The sequence below is a fragment of the Ochlerotatus camptorhynchus genome, unplaced genomic scaffold, assembly GCF_037179485.1.
Source record: "Ochlerotatus camptorhynchus isolate MF236.1 unplaced genomic scaffold, CSIRO-AGI_Acam_v1.1 ptg000161l, whole genome shotgun sequence".
In the NCBI taxonomy this organism is placed as follows: domain Eukaryota; kingdom Metazoa; phylum Arthropoda; class Insecta; order Diptera; family Culicidae; genus Ochlerotatus; species Ochlerotatus camptorhynchus.
In genome coordinates, this window is record NW_027040651.1 from 211,891 (window position 1) to 231,621 (window position 19,731).

The following is a 19,731-nucleotide window of genomic DNA, read 5'->3' on the forward strand; positions in this document are numbered from 1 at the left end:
ACACTTTGGCAATGTGGCGCTTGCGACGATCACTTGAAGATACGATATGACGGAACATTGATACTATTTGTATAAAACCGATGACAATAAATCAAGAAGACTAGCAACTCTTCCATTGTCTCATATGAACGCTATGTGACAGGTACAATCGCGTCATCTGCCGCTCAAAGGTAAATGCTTCGAACGAATTTGATAGCAAAGATCACATCCTCAGAAGAAAGGTTTGTGTATTTGCTCATTTTTCTATTCGTTGCTTCCACCTTCACTCAATCACAGCGCTATTGTATCTGTCGCTTGGATTCTGGTAAAGTTGCCAGTCTTCTTGATAAGATGTCTTCCATAAAACACAAGTAAATGCTTTCAGAAAATCACGGATCGCATTTTCCAGGAACACCTTCAGCACACCTCGTAGATCAGACCGGAGATACGTTTGACACCGCCACGGCGAACCAGACGACGGTGGTTATCACGGAGCGCGAAAATGAGTTGAGGTAGGACTACGTCTGTGATTTTTATATGAGAGTACACTTTGTGAAAACCAAAAATGGAACATGTAACAAAATTATGAAAGATTTTGAACGTTATTAACTCAGCTACCCCTGGACCAATTTCAATAGCTTTAGCACCAATCGATCAGAAATATGTTAACGTATCTGTTAGATTGAAAACTTAATCATATTTAAAAAGACCACTATTGAAAATTGCACGAATGTGCAATTGTTGCTATGATAGTTTAAATTATCATCGATTGCCTGCGAAAAGCGATTTCTCTAACACAGATTTCAAAGTTGAATGCCATCCGGTATCACCAAACGGTGTTTATTCAATGACCACGTGGTGAGTGGTAGTGTTCTCCAGTATATAACGAAAGGCTCCCCGCAAGCAGCGAGCTGCAGCCCACATGAGCATCCATAGAACGAGGAAAAAGCCACACAGCTATTGATTGGAATCAGTAGCTCTTCGTGAGTTGCTGTGGGCCATCTATGTCAAGCGCGTCATACTTAAGAGTATAAACAGAGAGAACCCCACTCAAATTCCTATTCCTACACAAAACACAAGCTTTTGCTGCAGTTAAAAAATAAGATTTATTCTTTAAGACCACGTAATCCTACGTCACCATTGCGTACAACCCCATAGGGTTGTCCCTTGTAGTTTTTATAATAATGTAATCCTAACAGAGAAACCATACGATATATCTCATCCTTCGTGCATGCGATCTTCGCTAAAATCCTGCGATGATGAATCCCTCATTATTGTATGTACATCCTTAATCCCTGGTGGGTGTGGCCAGTGTGGTCCTGGGAATTTCGAATGACTACCATTTTAGTCTCATGGCCCATAAAAACTAGGTCATGTTCCGGTCATATTTCCGGAACCAGATGACATGTTTCAAAAATATTCAAAAGCGTTCTATTGGATCATAAAGGGCGAACACGAAATTATTGCGACACCGAAAATGTCATGCCAATTTTCTTATAATGTTTAGAATCAAACCAAAATTTTAGGGTAGTTTAATACATATATTTACTTCAAAAATCAAAAGAAAAGTTAATCGATGGAGCCTTGAGTGTAAAATTGAACGCATTTTCGCTTGATGCCCTCCATCAAAGTCTTTACAGTGTCATCCGGTACCAGTTTCTCAGTTTTTTTTTTTTCATTTTCTTAACATGTCCTTCTCGTCTTTGACTGTCTTCTTGCTCTTCCGATGTTCCCGCTTCATTATTGCCCAGTACTGCTCCACCGAGCACAGCTCCGGACAGTTTGGCGGATTCATGTCCTTTGGAACAAAATGGACAGAATTGGCCTCATACCACTCCAGGACACTTTTAGAATAGTGGCATGATGCCAAATCTGGCCAAAATAGCGGAGCTTCGTCGTGCTGCTGCAAGAACGGCAAAAGGCGCTTCTCGAGGCACTCAGATTAGTAGATCTCGCCTTTTACTGTGCCCTTTGTCACGAAAGGCTCACTCCTCAGTCCGCAAGAGCAGATGGCCTGCCAAATGAGATATTTGGAGGCGAACTTCGACATTTTCTTCTTCTTCAATTTGTCGTCCACATCGAACTTGCTCTTGCCGGTGAAAAACTCCAACCCCGGAATTTGCTTAAAATCGGCTTTTATATACGTTTCGTCGTCCATCACACAGCAGCCATATTTTTTCAGCATCTTCTCGTAGAGCTTCCGTGCCCGAGTTTTCGCCGTCGATTGTTGCCGCTCATCGCGGTTTGGGAAGTTCTGTACCTTGTATGTATGTAGTCCAGCTCTCTTCTTTGCATTCTGGACGTATCTCTGCGACATGCCGATCTTTTTAGCCAAATCACGGCTTGAGATGTTGGAATTTGCTTTAATCATCCGCTTCACCTTTCCCTCCGTCTTTTTGTTCTCCGGTCCCGGTTTTCTTCCAGCTCCTTTGCCGTGGTCCAACGTCAACCGCTCCTGGAACCGCTTCAACACTCTGGAGACGGTTGAATGGTGAATGTTCAACATTTTTTCCCAACTGCCGGTGCGACAGGTCAGGAAATTCCAGGTGTTTGGAAAGAATTTGTTCTCTCAACTCGCGTTGGTTCACCTCCATTTTCGTTGAATCGAAAAACACGACTTCGAGTTTAACAGCATGTACACAATACACATCAATGAGAAAGTGTGCAAAATTTGGTTGATTTTTACCCAATGGTAAAAAAGTTATGCCCTGTTGAATGTGTCGCAATAATTTCGTGTTCGCCCTTTAGTACCTTTCATTTGGTCGTTGTTGTATCCTATTCGGTTCGACTTAGCTCCCTAAATCCATGTTTTTCGGATGTTGTTCCATCCATATATCCAGAAGCAGTTAACCAATTTCAAAGATATTCAAAAATGTTATATGGGACCATAAAACCTTTCGTTCGCTGGTGGTTGCTGTGGTTGTTAAGAAACACGACTTAGTTCCCTTAATCCGTGTTCTGTTTATCTTCGCAATCAGTTTACCGATTGCAAAAGTATTCAAGAGCGTTCTATGGAACCATGAAACATTCCATTTGGCGGTTGATGCGTCCAATTTGGTGAAATGAATGCTTATACATCTCGTCGATCGAATTCGAATGGCCCTCCAGCCCTAAGATCCAAAGTAGGTTTTCCAAGCGGTACAAATACCGTTCCTTGTAAAAAGGATAAATCATAACTAAGGACTCCCTTAGCTCAGTCGTTATTGGCGCAGCTACAAAGCAAGACGATGCTGGAGGTGGCTGGGTTCGATTCCGGTCCGGTCTAGGAATTTTTCGGGATGGAGAATTTCTCTATTCCCCATGTGCATAGAATATGAGTGTACTTGCCACACAATTATACACACTTAGAAAAAATTATGTAAATTTAGGTGCTCTGAGACTGACATATACGAGCGTCATTTTTGACATAAAATTGAGTAATAACAGACGTGAAATTCAACTCAATCTAAGGTACTTTTCGTCGAGTAGCGAACTTTTCAGTCTCGGAGCACTTAATTTTACATGAAATGTGTAATGTTAGTTATTTCTACGTGTGTACTAATACAAAAAAATTACAAGCATCGAAAGCGCCCTTAATTAAGAACTGTGGAAGTGCATAAGATGAGAGCACGCAATAAGCTAATATGCGATAAGCAATAAGCTTGAAATGCAAATACGAACAAGAAGAAGAAAAGCAAGAAGAAGATAGCTAAGGACTGTTCAAGTTATAAAACCGACAAACACTTTCAGTCCCTATAACAGCAAGTTTGCAATGACATAACTTAGCCATTACGTGAATTTCAAAAATTTCGATACTTCTAGAATTCCTTGGCTCTGTACATTATTTTAATTGCAGAAAGATTGAAAATAGGGTCGTCTACTTTTTTTAAGAGTGAAAAGAGCCGTTACACGTTTTTTTAAGGTGCGTTTATGGGTTTTGCAAGTGACCTAAGATCCATAATTTAGATTAATGGGCACAAATGTTCATAATTCGCCAGAATACAGGCATGGTTCCTTTATATGGAACCTGGAGATAACGGAACAGTCCTCGAAAGATTCGGAACATCCGTAAAAGTGGTCTATCCATAAACCTGATACTAGAACTCCGCGGTTTTTTTTGAAAACATTAGGAACTGTCATATAAGAAAGAATTTGGGTTCATGACATAAACATGGACCCGGATGGCCATCGAAACGTGCTCAGGAAGATCCGGAACATCCTTAAAAATGGTCAATCCATGCAACTGATCCTAGAACATCCTAGAGCATCAGGAACTGTGATGTAAGAAAGAATTTAGGATCATGACATAAACCTGGATCTGGATGACCTACGGAAGATCCAAAACATCAATAAAAGTGTTCCAACCATGAAACTGATCCTAGAGCTCCGCAGTTTTTTCGAAAACACGTGGAACTGTGATATAAGAAAGAATTTGGGGCGTGAGAAACATGGACCGTGATAGCCATGAGACTGTCCTCCGAAAGATCTGGAACATCCGTAAAAGTGGTCAATCCACGAAACAGGTTTTAAAGTTCTATGGTTTTTTTCGAAAGCATTTGAAACTGTGATATAATAAATAATTTGGGGCCATGACATAAACATGAACCCGGATGGTCATCGGGCCGTACTGTGGTAGGTCCAGAACATCCGTTAAAGAGTTCAACCAATGAAACTGATCCTAGAGCTCCGCAGTTTCTTATAACACAGTTCCTAATATTTTTGAAATAAACTGTGGAGCTCTAGGATCAGTTTCATGGATTTATCACTTTTAATGATGTTCCAGATCTTCCAGAGGACGGTGTCATGTCAATCGAGGTCCATGTTTACGTCACTACCTATTTTTTTCTTATATGACAGTTCCAAGACATTAAAAAAACTGCTGAGCTCTAGAATCAGTTTCATGGATGAACTAATTTTACCGATGCTCCGAATCTTCATAGCCATCTGGGTCCATGTTTATGTCACGAGCCCGAATTCTTTCTTATATTACAGTTCCACGTATTTTCGAAAAAACTGTGGAGGTCTAGGATCAGTTTTATGGATGGACCACTTTTATGAATGTTTAGGATCTTCCGGAGGATGGTCCTATGGCCATGCAGATCCAGGTTTATGTCATGAACCCAAATTATTTCTTATATCACAGTTCCTAATGTTTTTGAAAAAACCGCTGAGCTCTAGTATCAGTTTCATGGATTGACCAGTTTTACAGATGTTTCGGATTTTCCTGAGCACAATCCCATGGCCATCCGGGTCCGTGTTTATGTCATGAACCCAAATTCTTTCTTATATAATAGTTCCTAATGCTTTCAAAAAAACCACAGAGCTCCGAATCTTCCGGAGGACCGTTCTGATTTCTCCAGGATCCATATATAGGAACCATGACTGTATTCTGGCTAATTATGAACATTTGTGCCCATTAATCCAATTTATGGATCTCAGGCCACTTGCAAAACCCATAAACACTCCTTTATAAAAAAACGTGTGACGACTCTTTTCACTTTTGAATAAAGTAGACGACCCTATTTTTAATCTTTTTAAAATCAAAATAATCTACAGACCCTAGGAATTCTAGAAGTTCCACAATTTTTGAAATTCATCAAGAAATGGCTAAGTTAATGCTTTCTTCTCGAAGCATTACTTGCAACATAGAAAAACTATATTTGAAGCAGCACGTTATTTTTTACGAAATTTTAAATCACATGTGCTCTAAAATGCAATTTTTGTATACTCATGTCAAAAGAACAGCAGGATCAATTTTGCAATTGTGTGCCAGATATTTTTTATTCCAGCTCTTCTAAAAGATGATACATACCATCTAAAATAAACATGCCTTTCGTAGAACAAAGTGTTTGTACGATTTTGAATAACTTTCGGAGACATTTTTCGTCATACGATTCAACGTTGGAAAATTGACAATAATATCTCAAAAAGTCTGATACTTCTTAATACCGTAAATTTAAGGTATTCAGTGACAGTTTTGATCAAATTTGATTTGAGTATACACATTTAAAACACACAAAATAAATTTCGTATTGATCATTAAGAGTGTCAACACACTTTTTATCACATTTTGTTATAATTAAATGACCTGACAAATAAAAAGAATAAGATTGTTAACCTAAAGGTTTCTACGTAAGTGCCCAAAGAGGATCCAATAGAAGAAGAAAAAAATATAGAAAAACCTTTATTGTTCACGCGAAAACACCAAAAAGTTAAAACATACAATTAAAGTTGTTTGAAATTTTGTAAAGGATTTTTTCAAGAATACATGATGTGATGATTTATTCTGAAGTTATGCATTTTATTCCAATTAATTTAAGTAATGCATATTTTTTATTAGATCATGATCTATACATATCTTGAATAAACAAAACGAATGCAATGAAACATGAATAAATTACAGACAATTTATGATGTCTATAACTGAAACAGTCCATATTTCAGACAGTTTTTGGATTTGTATGTCTTTCATTAATAAATACTACAAATTTAAATACAAAATAACGGCTTGATGCCTTGTTTTCATGTCAAGGCGAATGCTTTGGCTTTATGCACCACTGCCTGTCAGGTAAAAGATTAATATTACTTCACAAGATTACTCTAATCCAATCTAGTTCTGAGATTCATACAAAACATGCTGACTAAAAAAAATCCAATTTCCATATCCTGAAGAATTGGTTTGAATCACACATGCAGCTTAATCAGCAACTCACGGCAAATTGTCCTTCAAATTTTTGATATCATCACCATCCGTTGAACTTCATCATGACTCACATGCAAATCGCTGCATACCGTCCCTAGAAGCTCTCCCATTCGCTCTTGTTCATAACTTTTGCCAGCACCGTCATTTCTCTTCGCTCTCGATCTCGCGATCTTTCGCCACACCGTGAACGATCAACCAACCTTCACGGCTGAAGAAAAAAAAAATCAAACTATCACAACAAACACGCTGCGAGCGGCAACTTCAGCTCAGCTCCAGCTGCTGTCCTTTGCAACGTGTGCCAGCTCCAAACGCTACCAGGTAGGTAGGCATTAGCCATTCAACATTTGCTCTTTTTCCTTTCACTGTCTTGGGGAGAGCGCCTACATACACACGAGCCCCCCAACAACCCAGCGCGATCGAAGTCGTCCGTCCGTCCAGCAGCAGCGCAAATGGTATGCACAAGAAGTCTCGGAGATTTCTCCGTTCAGTAGACAACGAACCCTGGCTGCATGTCGTCGTCGCTTGCAGATCGCTCTCGTCGCGTTACGCGTTGCTGAACCACCTGCCGAAGTTAACCCCCCTCCTAACCGTTTCGTCCCGGACCGTGGGATCCCAAGGTGTGTGTGCGTACATGGCAAGTTGAAAGTGGATTACGTCGCCTGTCGTGCGACCCTCGCAGAGAAAAGCCTCCGAGAGTGATTTTCACTTTTTGCACGGACGGTTTGAAGGTTCGAGGAAATTCCGAAAATTAGATTTGATCTGTCTGAAGAAGAACCACCGAGACTGGCTGTGATATATGGTGATGGCTGCTTCGAAGCAAATGTGACTTGGGAGATTGTTGGAGCACATCTCAAATGCCAGAGCCTTCACCTTTTTATCCGAAGAAGAGACGGCTACGTGTTGGCCCCCGTGTGAGTGGCTCGGTTCGAATGGTTGGAAGTGAAACTAGTGGATTTTTCTGAGCGAATGCGAATGATCTGGAACCATAGTGTAACTGCAGTCGAAGGAAATCTGTGTCAATCGAAGGAATTTTAATCTATTTTTGGGACGTCTCTCAACCCGATTTGCTGATGTGTATTACCCAATGCAAGTTTGGAGTCGACTTTACCCAACCAGCACTAGCGCAAGTGACTAACATTTAAAAGAGGCAAAGTAGGGAAAAAAAGAGAGCGGTGGCTGGTTGGTCAAGTCGTTGGTGGTGAAGAGAAATACTATACACAAAAAACGACTACGAAAGCATTGTGTGTTTGGCTGTATTCAAAGTGGGCCCTTGCATCGGTACAGTAAGTGGCGGATATTGTGGAACATGAAGGCTTATGCCAGCAAGGGAGAACTTGCTTACCGGAATAACTGGAGAAATATGGAAGCCGATTTTTTTGCTATGGAATTGATTGGCAAACATTATAAATAAATTCCTTGTTGCAAAACCACAGCACAGTAGGCCATGCATGAAATCCTGCCAGGATAAATTAATAACTATCTTGAATTGTATATAATTCAAATAGTGACTTCAGCAATTTCTGCTGGCTTAGTTTTTTACTGTATACTTTATGTTGGCTCTCTAGAGATTAGCTGCCTTGAAAAGTTGTACATCTTAAAAGTTTATAAAAGCTACTGAAGTTACTGAAGTCTTAATATTCAAATATAAGGAATTCTACCAAAGTTATCTTCAACTGACGATGTAAATTCGTGTAACTAAACGAATACCTCTATAATTTTTCGTAGATCACTGACCGCGATCAGTCTTAATTTTTCTTAAAGAGTGGAATTTGTTTTATTAAGTGTTAAATATCATAATTTTTAAAATTAAATTTCTCAAAATTGCTCAACTGAACTCAAGATTTTATCAGTTATTAAAAATGGGCATCAAATAGAATACCATTCCTCAAATTATCTCACCAGCCCAAGAAAGCTTCGTTGCAGGAGGACCTGTTAGTCTATTTTTAATAACTTTTCATACCAAAAATAAGTTGATGTCTTCGGATGGTCCCAACCTAGATCTGGTGAAGTCACTCCACACTACTCATTCATCGTAGTAGTCTAGGGAGCTATAACGTCTTCGCCACACCTTGGTCCCAACCATGCGTCGGAGTATTCGTGCTCGATGAAATCCTTGTACTGCCGGAGTGATATATACTCTTCAACTCCTCGTTGCAGATTTAAGGCCACCAATGACATTGGCCTGACTGCTTGCTGTGAGGTGTTTAGCAAGTTTTCATTATCAGACATATGGCGGGATCTTGAATTATTTGTCATAAGCGACGAATAATCAATTTCATCTGAATTAAACGGACACAATCCATACTTTTCAATCACATTTACTAGTTTCATTTCAGTAGAACCACACCTACGTCTCTGATACGCCAATAAACCAGTCAACGATTCCAGTTCATTGACAGTGGACGAACAAACTCACGTCAAGAGGTTGTGCTATTTGCCACAAACATATAGTCTAATCTAATCTAATCTAACACCAACAAAGCCAGCTCTTGAAAGCATCCTGGAAAATGATATATTTACCTACATCATTTTTTTATGTCTATTGGATATATGTTTCACATCGAAGATGCGTCACACATATCAAAACTGTGCAGCATTTAAGGGGAAAGATGAGTCAGAAAACATCGGGCCTGTTTAAATGCTTCAGAATCCAATAAATGGATGAAACGTGGACATCTCGTACCGTACGTTCCGATTTTAGTAATTATATGATTGGTTGGACGTTGGAAGCATCAAAGCTAGAAAGGTTAAGTGATGCTTCATTTTCTTCTGACGGTTGCACTAACTGCACGGGAGCACTAACTCTTGTTTTAGCCTTTTATGATTTATGACTATAGCGCCATTACTCGCTTTCTGAAAAGAGAAGAGGGAAAGGAAAAGAAGAAGGACAAAGGGAAAAGGATTATGTGAAATCTATGAACATAAACAATATTTTTGATTTGGAACATACAATATAGAAATGGTGGTCACTACCGGAGTCTTGTCACTATTATCAAGCCATAGAAAGTTACAAGGACTAAAATGTGATCCTTTTATTACTGGAAAATCCTGATTCCCTAGTTTGAAGTTGTCACGACTGTCTTATACCAGTAACGCACCAAAAAAAGGTGATCTCCCAACGTTACTGGTTTGAAAGAAAAAAAAATTACAAAATGGAACGAACTCACCAAGTTTAGCCAATTGAACCTGAAGGCTGCTTGACATGTGTTGATGTAGAAGTCCAAATTGTAGACGAAGCTTGACGAAGATCAACATGATATAGTCCGGTTTATGGTAGTTGCGCGGAATGTCTTCCTTCGATTTGAGATAAGCAAATGTTCGGATGTATGTAGTCGATTTTTGATGTGCATTGGCAAGCCTTTTCGTGGCCAATAGTCAGGTTCAACGCTGCGACTCAACGAATGATGGAACTAATGATGGGACGAATGATGGGATGCCTCGTGGAGGTTCTACTTGGCTTCGGAACAGCTTCTCAGCGGCAAATAATAGGGACCTAGAATGAGGAACTAGAAATTGTCTCCTGGGCCTGGTTTTAAACTACGTATACAGTTATTGAGATGATACTCCTAAGCATCATCTTTATCATGATAAATGTCATGAAAGTTTACACATTCTCCTCAGCAACAAATCAGAATCTATCTGAAAGACAATATCGGTATGATACAGTTAAGTTATGTTAAGATTTCCCCCCCTAATAAAATCAAGTCACAATGTGCAATGTGTTTTCTGTATTGAGCATCTGCTTTCAGCTCTGGTTATCTTCATGGATCATGGTCGTAGCTTCTCCTCGCAAATCCTCGAGTAGACGTTGTAATCATACAGCAGTAATCATGCATATCCGACACCAAATTTGCGGCGGTATGAGAGACCACTGTTAATGTTGTGTCGTACGATACCACACCAGATCTGTGTGAATGCTCCTTAAAGCTGCGTGTGACACCTCCGACAAAGCGACGGACTCCACTTCAGCTTAATATTGATAAGATACCGAAATATTCAGTCTCGAATTCAATGTCAGGTACAAAAGTTAGCACCTACCTTTGTTTCTCGGCTGTCCTTCAACCAATTACGCTGATTTTTTGGATGTGATTAGTGGCAATCACAAACTAGTTATCTACAAAAAAAGCAGCTCAATTGATGGAAGGACAGCCGAGAAATAGCGGAGGGTAGATGGTACCACCCATCGCATATATGGGGGGTTAGTGTAGTTGGTTATCCGGCAATGATTATTCATCGCTACCATATTTTTCGAAATCGGAAACCATCGAATAATGCAGTGGAAGGCCTGCAGATTTCATCACAAAATATGAAGAATCCCATCAAGGTATTAGTTTTTTAAAATATTAGCCCCGTTTTGGCATTTGACTTATGTAACACATCATTTTTTGAAGAAAAAAAATCCATGTATCAATTGTGGACTACTTGATAGCGTATTGCTATCTTCTAGAAAGAAGAGCGTTTTTGTACAATAAAATACTTTCCTGAACATGCCTTGGAAAAATAAAAAAAGTTAATACCTAACAATCGATTTTAATGAGGTTTCCATAAAAAATGCTTCATATCTCAATGAAAATGACATGCTAGCAAATTAGTGTCTTTGAAAAAGTTTATGGAAATGATGAATTCTACAATGTTGTCCAACATTTCTATATCGTAAAAAGTTAGAGTTTTCAAGTGGCTTCCATATGAGTATAATTTGTGGACGATCCCTTCATCAGATGCGATTTTTTCAAATAAAAACTTGTCTCAAGTCACCAAATTGAGTAATCTTCATTTTCAGGCACTATTTATTTATTTTTTCCTAAAATTCGCACTTCTGGACCATTGTGCAATGGATTTTCTTATTGACGTGTGCGTGGACAAAAAAAGCAAAAATCTTCCCTCCATCACTTTCTCACACCGCAATCAAAAACAGCAATGCTGTCAACGCCAATGAACACCATTTCGTATAATTCTGCACCATTTTGTTTGAAACTCACCTCGAAGCCCTTTTGCGCTGAACGTTTCATGGACTGAACACTTGATCACGTGATCACACATCTGTGTCCTGGATATCCAATCCATCAACTCATAGTCCAGAACCAACTGCTTTACTTTCTTTTCGTAAGAATGGGAATGAGTTAGATGGGAAATAGTAAAGAATAAAAAATGTTTTCGTTGTTCAGTACTAGTATTTCACCACCCCTCACCATCCCTCTCCAACTGGAGAGTTTGGTAAAGAGAGATGATCAACCTGATTCGTACCTTCCTCAAAGTTGTCCTTGCTCGCTTTTTACTCAACTATACAATTTTCACCCTGCCGTACTCTAACGGAACAATCAACTCTATACTTTCATCTCCTCATCTATCGTATAAAATGACCACTTTAAGTCTGTTATTTGAAACTTAGCATCTTCAACTATGCTTTAGCAAGTTTCTTTAAAGTTTATAATGAATCGTTTTTAACTATTTCAAAAAGTTTTGTCGACATCCCGGAAGTTTCGTCCACCTTCCTTGATAAATCTTTTGGCTGCACATGAAAATATATGATTTCCCTAAAAGTTTTTTCCAGACCTCTCTTGGAAATTTATTTATGCTTCGATCGGAAAATTCTTCCGGCTTCTTTTGAAATATTCTTCCGATTTCCCTAAGAAGATCTTCCGATTCCACTGGAAGTTTCTTCAAACTTTTTCCTAACAATTATATTTGGACTTCCCATGGTAACTTCTTGTATATTTCACCCAAAAATCCTTCTAAAATTGTTTCCCGGGAAATTGGAACCGATTGCTAGGAATTGGGAGGCGTTATTTTTGTTTAATTTTTCGGGAATGATTTCCCGCGATGTCCTGGGTAGGAAACACTATTCAGGACTGTTAAATTTAATTGTAGTTTTAAATAAAAGTGTTCACTTTAAAATTTTAAACTCTGCTTGATACTTTTCTCAGATAGGTAGTTAGTTAGTTATTTTTAATAAGGAGACTTTCAGCCGAACGCTGGTTCGTCTCCGAACTACTTTTCTCAGATTTACCCTAGAATTGAGAAACTTTGAATGTGATTAGATAACTAGGAATTATTTTATTAATTATTAAAATGAGGTGTGAAATGATAAAAAGAGACCTCAGCTAATTGGTAAAGGAGAAGATCAACCCGATTCGTGCCTTCCTCAAAATTGACCTTTACTCGCTCTATATTCAATTTTCGCACTGCGGAACTATCTCCTCATCTATCATATAAAATGGCCACTTTAAGTCTGATGTATGCCGTTAAGCATCTCCAACTATGTAAACCGTTAGGTTCACTCATGAAGTAATACAAACATGATTAGTTAAAAATTGTTCAAGAGTTTAAGATTTGAATAGTTCAAGATGATTTGCGATGTTGCAACGTTTTGCACTACTGAATTACATTACTCATCAACTACTCACCGAAACATTTTGAGCTACTCAAATCAGAAACTCTAGATCAATTGTTAATGAAATTTTTACTAAATTTCAATGTAACTTTTCAAATATGCAATCATATTGTGTGGTTATTTTTTTTTTCTTTCAGTTACAGTACAAAAACTGGTAAAAAACAAAATCCGCTGTAACTTCATGTAGAATGTGTCATTTGATGTTTCAATACTCTTGCATGTGTTGTCAGGCCATTTTGACATTTTAACAGCTATTCTAGATAATTTTAGTTTTGACGTTGGTCTACGTCTTTGTCGAATGTATGGGGTGCCATTCCATCGGAGCAGCGTCACGAAATTATGTATGATTCTAAACGCTTAAAACTTGGTTATTTATGGATGTATTTCAAATCTTAATGTTTCATTTGAATCAGATTTGATGTAACATTTGTTTGGTACTATAATTATAGTAGTTTACCAAAAGCAGTCTATTGAAAAATGATTATTCTTAGTTGAAGATGCTAATTTCAAATAACAGACTGTAGTGGTAATTTTTATACGATAGATGGAGTAGATGAAAGCATAGAGTTGATAGTTCCGTTAGAGTACGGCAGTGTGAAGATTGCATATAGATATTAGAATAGCAAGCTAGGGCAACTTTTAAGGAAGGTACAAATCGGTTTTTTCATCTCTCTTTACCAAACTCCCCCTTTGGAGAGGGATGGTGAACCCCGTCCCGTCCCCCGCCACCACTGGCAAAAAGAGATGAAAACCGACCCGCTCAAGTACCAACGGTGTGTTTGAAACAGTTCTACCGATTTTTTACCGCACTTCAGTTGAAGGAAAGCATCCAGTCGTAGGTTTGGAAATTGCAACTATTGTTTACCCCTACCACGATATGTGCTCCTGTCATCGTCGACTTGACGATCTCGAGGGGACACGGGTGGGGTAGGTGCTGCTACTGTACCTTTCGACCATTGACATTATTCTTGCTTTCTTGCCTTGACAACCGAGTGTTGTTGATAGCGAATCCCTAACACGGACGTCAAGTTCAGATACCAAAATGCTAAGACTAGCATAAATTCATCCAATGGCAATTATAACAAATGGGTGGAGCATCTTACATGAATATCTGTGATGAAATATTATACACTTTAAGTTTTCGCTTATTTTTCCTTGGAGTAATGATATGGCAGCAACTTGATAGAAGCAACATTTTCTAGGAGCTTCTTTTGGAATTTTCTTCTAGAAGCTTCTTTCTAGATTTTTTTCTTCTAGATACTTTTTTCTCTATTAAAAGCTTATTTCTCCTAAAAGCTTCTAGGAGAAGCACCGATCTGATACTTATTCTAGAAGCTTCTTTGCAAAATATTCTTCCTAGCAGTGTCTTGCTGAAAGATTCTTTCAAGACGTTTCTTCTAGAAGAATTCTTTCTGAGCGCATCTGATTGAAACTTTCTCCTATAAGCTTCTTCTAGAAGCACCTCCCTTAGCTGGGGCGTCCCTTAGCTCAGTCGGTAAAGGCACAGCTACAAAGCAAGACCATTCTGGAGGTGGCTGGGTTCGATTCCCGGTCCGGTCTAGGAATTTTTCGGGTTAAAAAATTCTCGACTTCCCTGGGGATAGAGTATGATTGTACTTGTACAATTATACCACAGACAAACAGACGTAACTCTTTGAAAAACTTGTTCTTGAAAACATAGTATCTCAAAACATATAACCTCAGTAACGACATCTATCTGGCTTCTCGCGGAAAACAAGCTTGCTCGCTAACTCGTAAACAATATTGCATAAAATTTCTATAGAATATATAGAAACGTCAAAGTGATCCGATGCCAGCGCTGCTGCGAGTAGTTCGCGGAACTGATAATATTCAAATCAACCGTTAAATGCATGAACGAAGATACACAATGAAGAGTTACGTCTGTTTGTCTGTGATTATACTAATGCAAAAATGGTACAGGCATCGAAAGCTCTCAATTAATAACTGTGGAAGTGCATCCAGAACACTAAGTTGAGGGCACGCAATAAGCTAATATGCGATACGCAATAAGTTTGAAATGCGAGGAAGAAGAAGAATCTAGATGCTGCTTTCTGGAAGGGGAAGCTATAGCTTATTTCTGGAGCTCCTTTTAGAAGATTCTTTCTTTCTTTCAAGAAACGTATTTCTTCAGTTTCATTCCGGAAGTTTTTGCAAGAAGTTTCCTTCTGGTAACCTAGTTCTGAAAGCTTCTTCTAGAAGTTTCTTTCTTGAAGCATATTCTAGAACAGGATTGTTAATCGGTATCCGTCAATAATGTCAGCGTTATCGTCTACAAAGGTGAATTTGCATTGCAAACGTTAACGCAGACGTGATCGACGATTATCCATTAACAACCCTGTTCTAGAAGCTCCTTCCTGAAAGCTGGTTTGTAGAAGATTCTTTCGAGACATTTCTTCCAGACGATTCTATCTGAACATTTCTTCTGGGAGCTTTCCAGAAGCTTCTGCTAGAAGATTTTTCCTCGAAGGTTCTTCTAGAGGATTATTTCTAAAAGCTTCTTCTGGAAGATTAATTTTAGGTGCTTAATTCTACACAGCAAAAAATTCTGAATTTTAAGTGTTTTTCATTCTATCACGTAAACTTGTATTTAAATTAACGTAAACAAGTAACTTGGCTTTTGTATACAATATTTGCAACATTTCATGAAATGTCTCAGAACTTTACACCATTCATAATGTAAACTTAAATGATATGTGAAGCTCCTTTTATGTGCATCACATTAAACAGAAATGTAAACTACTTTTTCAAACTGTGTAGCTGTTTCTTTCTATAAGTTTCTTTCATCCTCTAGAAGCTTCTTTTTAAGCTTTTTTAAGAAGTTCAGGAAGTTCTTCTATAAGCCTCATCATGAATATTCTATTACCTAGAAGCTTGATCGTCGTTCCAATTTCTCTACAAATAACACGAGTAGGCATTAGCTACGCACTAATTAAAAGATTTTCAGTGGTGTAGAGTGTATTTCCCAAAAACCGGTACATTTTTCCTTTTCCCACCTGGAATGCAATGCAACAGCAAATGGGTGGAGCGAATTTATTTAAATTTTCGTAGCTCATTTATTTTGAATGGTTTAAGATCATTCAAGATCTAACAATCCATCAGATTCTGTCCACAACGTTCGAAAAATTCATGTAATTTTGCGAGATATAGCGCACATAAAATTCAGAATTTTTTCTGTGCAGACTAAGCAAAGTCAATTCAGTCCCTCGACTTGCCACACTTCAATCAAGTCCCACAGTGGCCCCAATCCAACCTGATCATTGAATTAAAAAGTGCAAGTTTCCGTCGAACGAAACCTGCTGAACCGGCTTACTTACTATTACCATCGTTTAAGTCTCCAACATCGCCAACATCCACAATTTCCGACACTCACTGTAAGAAACGTTTTTTTTTTTTTTCATCGCTCGTGGATCGTAAGTCTCTCTTATAAGCATTATGCCCAGGTAGTAGTAGTAAAGATACCACCGCGCACACTTAGTACTAATATTAGTGAACGGTACCCGAAGCCACCAGACTCAAACTCTGTCAACCTTTTGAAACACCTATCGCATCGCGATCTTCGCGCAGCACACAACACAAATCCATCGCCTTGCACACTCACATCCATTGCCCTCACATACGAGATCATATGTTTCTACCCGTTGCTTTCGCTTCGTCTTTCTCTGTCCTCTTTAATCTCTGCTCCACTGTTTTCTTTGGAACAGTTTGGTTTGATTAAATTTCCCTCCCAGCGTCGTGGCTCGTTTTTGTTTATGTTTGTATTCACACAATTTCAACCATTCAATTCGAAAACCCGCGGGCAACGTGTGCGATATCGTTGCAAAAGTTGCAACACTGAGAGAAGCGTGCGGCGAGTGTTTATCATTTTTTTTTTTTTTAGTTTTCAATCAAGATATTTTTCGTTACATTTTGTTTTTCGCTCGTGCAGAAATACCTAGCAAAATAGAAGAAAAGAAGCATATCGCTCAGTGAATGGAAAATAAGGCGGTTGCAGCGTGCGAAAAATTGGAGTGCGCGCTGCGCAGCAGAATTGTGTTGAAAATCCGCCGAATTGACTGACTGACTGAAAGCCAGCAGGTAGTAGTAGTGTGTATGCAAAAAGTCGCGGAAAAATCTCGATCCAGATTGCGGCTGTAACGAGAGCAGCAGCAGCAGCAGTAGTGGTCAGCCGTATGAGCGAAGAGTTTCAATCCAATTGGTAGCGGACGAGTTGGTTTTTAGGTTTCGAGCAAAACTATTCGAGGTAAGTCGGTGAAAACTAAATCGCTATATGGGGGCATTTAAACATAGTCAGGGAGCGAAGTAGAGGAAGGGATTAATAATGGTGTTCGATAAGGTATCAAATAATCATAATCATTTTTTTTTTATTTTTGAGATGCAGCATCGTGCAATTTTTGAATGATGGTGCTCAACCTTTCAAGTAACAATATCTAAATATTTCATCGGCAAATTTGATAAGGATTATTATTTCAATCTGAACAACTTAGCTCAGTTTTGAGGGTAAAGTATAACTTGGCGAGCACATGAAGCAAGCTTAAGACTAACGCGCTGGAGTTGTAAAACAAACTAAGAGCACCAACATAATTGGTATACTAAGTTATGAGCACATTACAAATTATACAAGTTTGACCGTCATTGAATTATGAATAGGATGTTCATAGCAAACCAAGATGATTTTTTTATATAAATGTGGCAATTGTGAGCACACGCATGAACATTGTGAACTGCATGAACTCTCAGGGCCTCCCTTAGCTCAGTCAGTAAAAGCGCAGCTACATAACAAAACGATGCTGCAGGTGATTGGGTTCGATTCCCGGTCCGGTCTAGGAATTTGTCGGGTTGGGCGATTTCTTGACTTCACTGGGCATATAGTACGATTGTACTTCCCACCAGGGTACTGCATTTTTGAACAAAGTAAAGAAAATCAACTCTCCGCCTAAAGGGTATCCCACATCAAATTGCATCACGGAAAAAACGCTGTAGAAAATTACCTAGTTGACCGATCCATTTCAAACATTCATACAATAAAATATAACCCATTTGTAAGCTTTTGGCATATTTATTTCATTCAACTTCAATACCATAACCGTACGCTCACACCTTACGCTCATTAGGTTCTGTACAACATCTGGCTGCAGCTTCCTCTGTACGGAAACCCATTTTTTCTTCATGTCTTCTTCAGATTTGACCTCTTTGGGATGCTTCCGTAGTGCCTGCTTCATTATAGCCCAGTATTTTTCGATGGGCCTTAGTTCCGGTGCGTTGGGGGGGTTCATGTCCTTGGGTACGAAAGTGACCACGTTGGCTTCGTACTACTCCAGGACAACATTTGAATAGTGGCACGAAGCTAGATCCAGCCAGAAGATCGTAGGGCCCTCGTGTTGCTTCAATAGAGGAAGCAAACGTTTCTGTAGACACTCCCTGAAGTAGATCTCCCCGTTTACAGTCCCGGTAGTCACGAACGGCGCACTTCGTTTGCCACATGAGCAGATCGCTTGCCAAATCATGTATTTCTTGGCAAGCTTTGAAAGTTTCTGCTTCCTTACTTCCTCCGGAACATCAAACTTGTGCTGGGTGGTGAAGAACAGAAGCCCCGGAAGCTGCCGGAAGTCCGCCTTGACGTAAGTCTAACCATCCATGATCAGACAATGAGGCTTCTTCAGCATCTGGGTGTGCAGTTTCCGGGCCCGTGACTTTCCCACCGAATTTTGCCGTTCGTCACGATTTGGAGCCTTCTGCACTTTGTACGTATGCAATCTCTCCCGGTCCTTGGTTCTCTGAACGAAAGACTTGGACAGATTCAACTTTTTGGCCACATCCCTGAAGCATTGGGATTCTGCTTAAACGCTTTCACGACACGCTTGTGATCCTGACCACTAATAGAACATCCATTCGTACCGCATTTCTCCTTCCGTTTGATGCTCAGAGTTTCTTAGTAACGTTTAATCACACGACTCACCGTTTACTGCACGATTCAGAGTTGTTTTCCGATGTTCCGATGAGTGAGTTTTTAAGTGAGGTTTTCGTCACTGCTCAGTGATCCAGAATGCAAATTTAGGTGGAATGATATGTTTTTAACCTGAAATTGTTCCTTATAGTTACTCCCTCATTTTTATGACAATGAATTTTAGGGTGGTTCTTATTATCATTAAAATCAAAAATCTATCTTTTTTGTTTGAATAAATTGAGGTATACATTCTTGGACAAACTTATAGCTGAGCTAATTTCAAGCCACTTTGTCGACCAAAACTTTTTGTATCTCTTAAATTGACCCATTTAGAGCTATTTTCTTGAATTGAGTTAGGGTCCCAACAAACAATCGTCTATTGAAGAAACGACTTCTTGGCCATTTTATTCAACTGCATGCTTAATAGTACTTGTACTATTTTTAATAATAACTTCTGTTCAGGCTTTATTCACACAAATCTGGAGAATTTATTCAACCACAACATTGAACAACTGGTGTTGTATAAGGTATGTCGAGAAGCTTTTATTCGACTTATACGAGTTGTAACAGAGTTTATACGATAAAAATTTTGATTATTCAGCGTTTATTAGACATCACTGCTTCCTTAAAACAGTGATGCTCTGTATACGCTTGATTCTCAAGTGAAGTAACGTTTAATTAGACATTATTATACATTTATTAAACGATTATTCA

General features: G+C 38.9%; 1 protein-coding gene across 2 annotated transcripts in view; it reads left to right on the forward strand.

Annotated features, from left to right (window-relative positions):
• Positions 1–7,210: 7,210 nt before the first annotated feature.
• kkv (hyaluronan synthase-like protein kkv) overlaps positions 7,211–19,731 on the forward strand; it is a 144,614-nt gene continuing 132,093 nt past the window's right edge. For both annotated transcript variants that reach the window (XM_065222217.1, XM_065222216.1), the window contains exons 1-2: positions 7,211–7,284; positions 17,009–17,313. The gene's annotated coding sequence lies outside the window, so the exon portion shown is untranslated. The remainder of the gene's footprint in view (positions 7,285–17,008; positions 17,314–19,731) is intronic.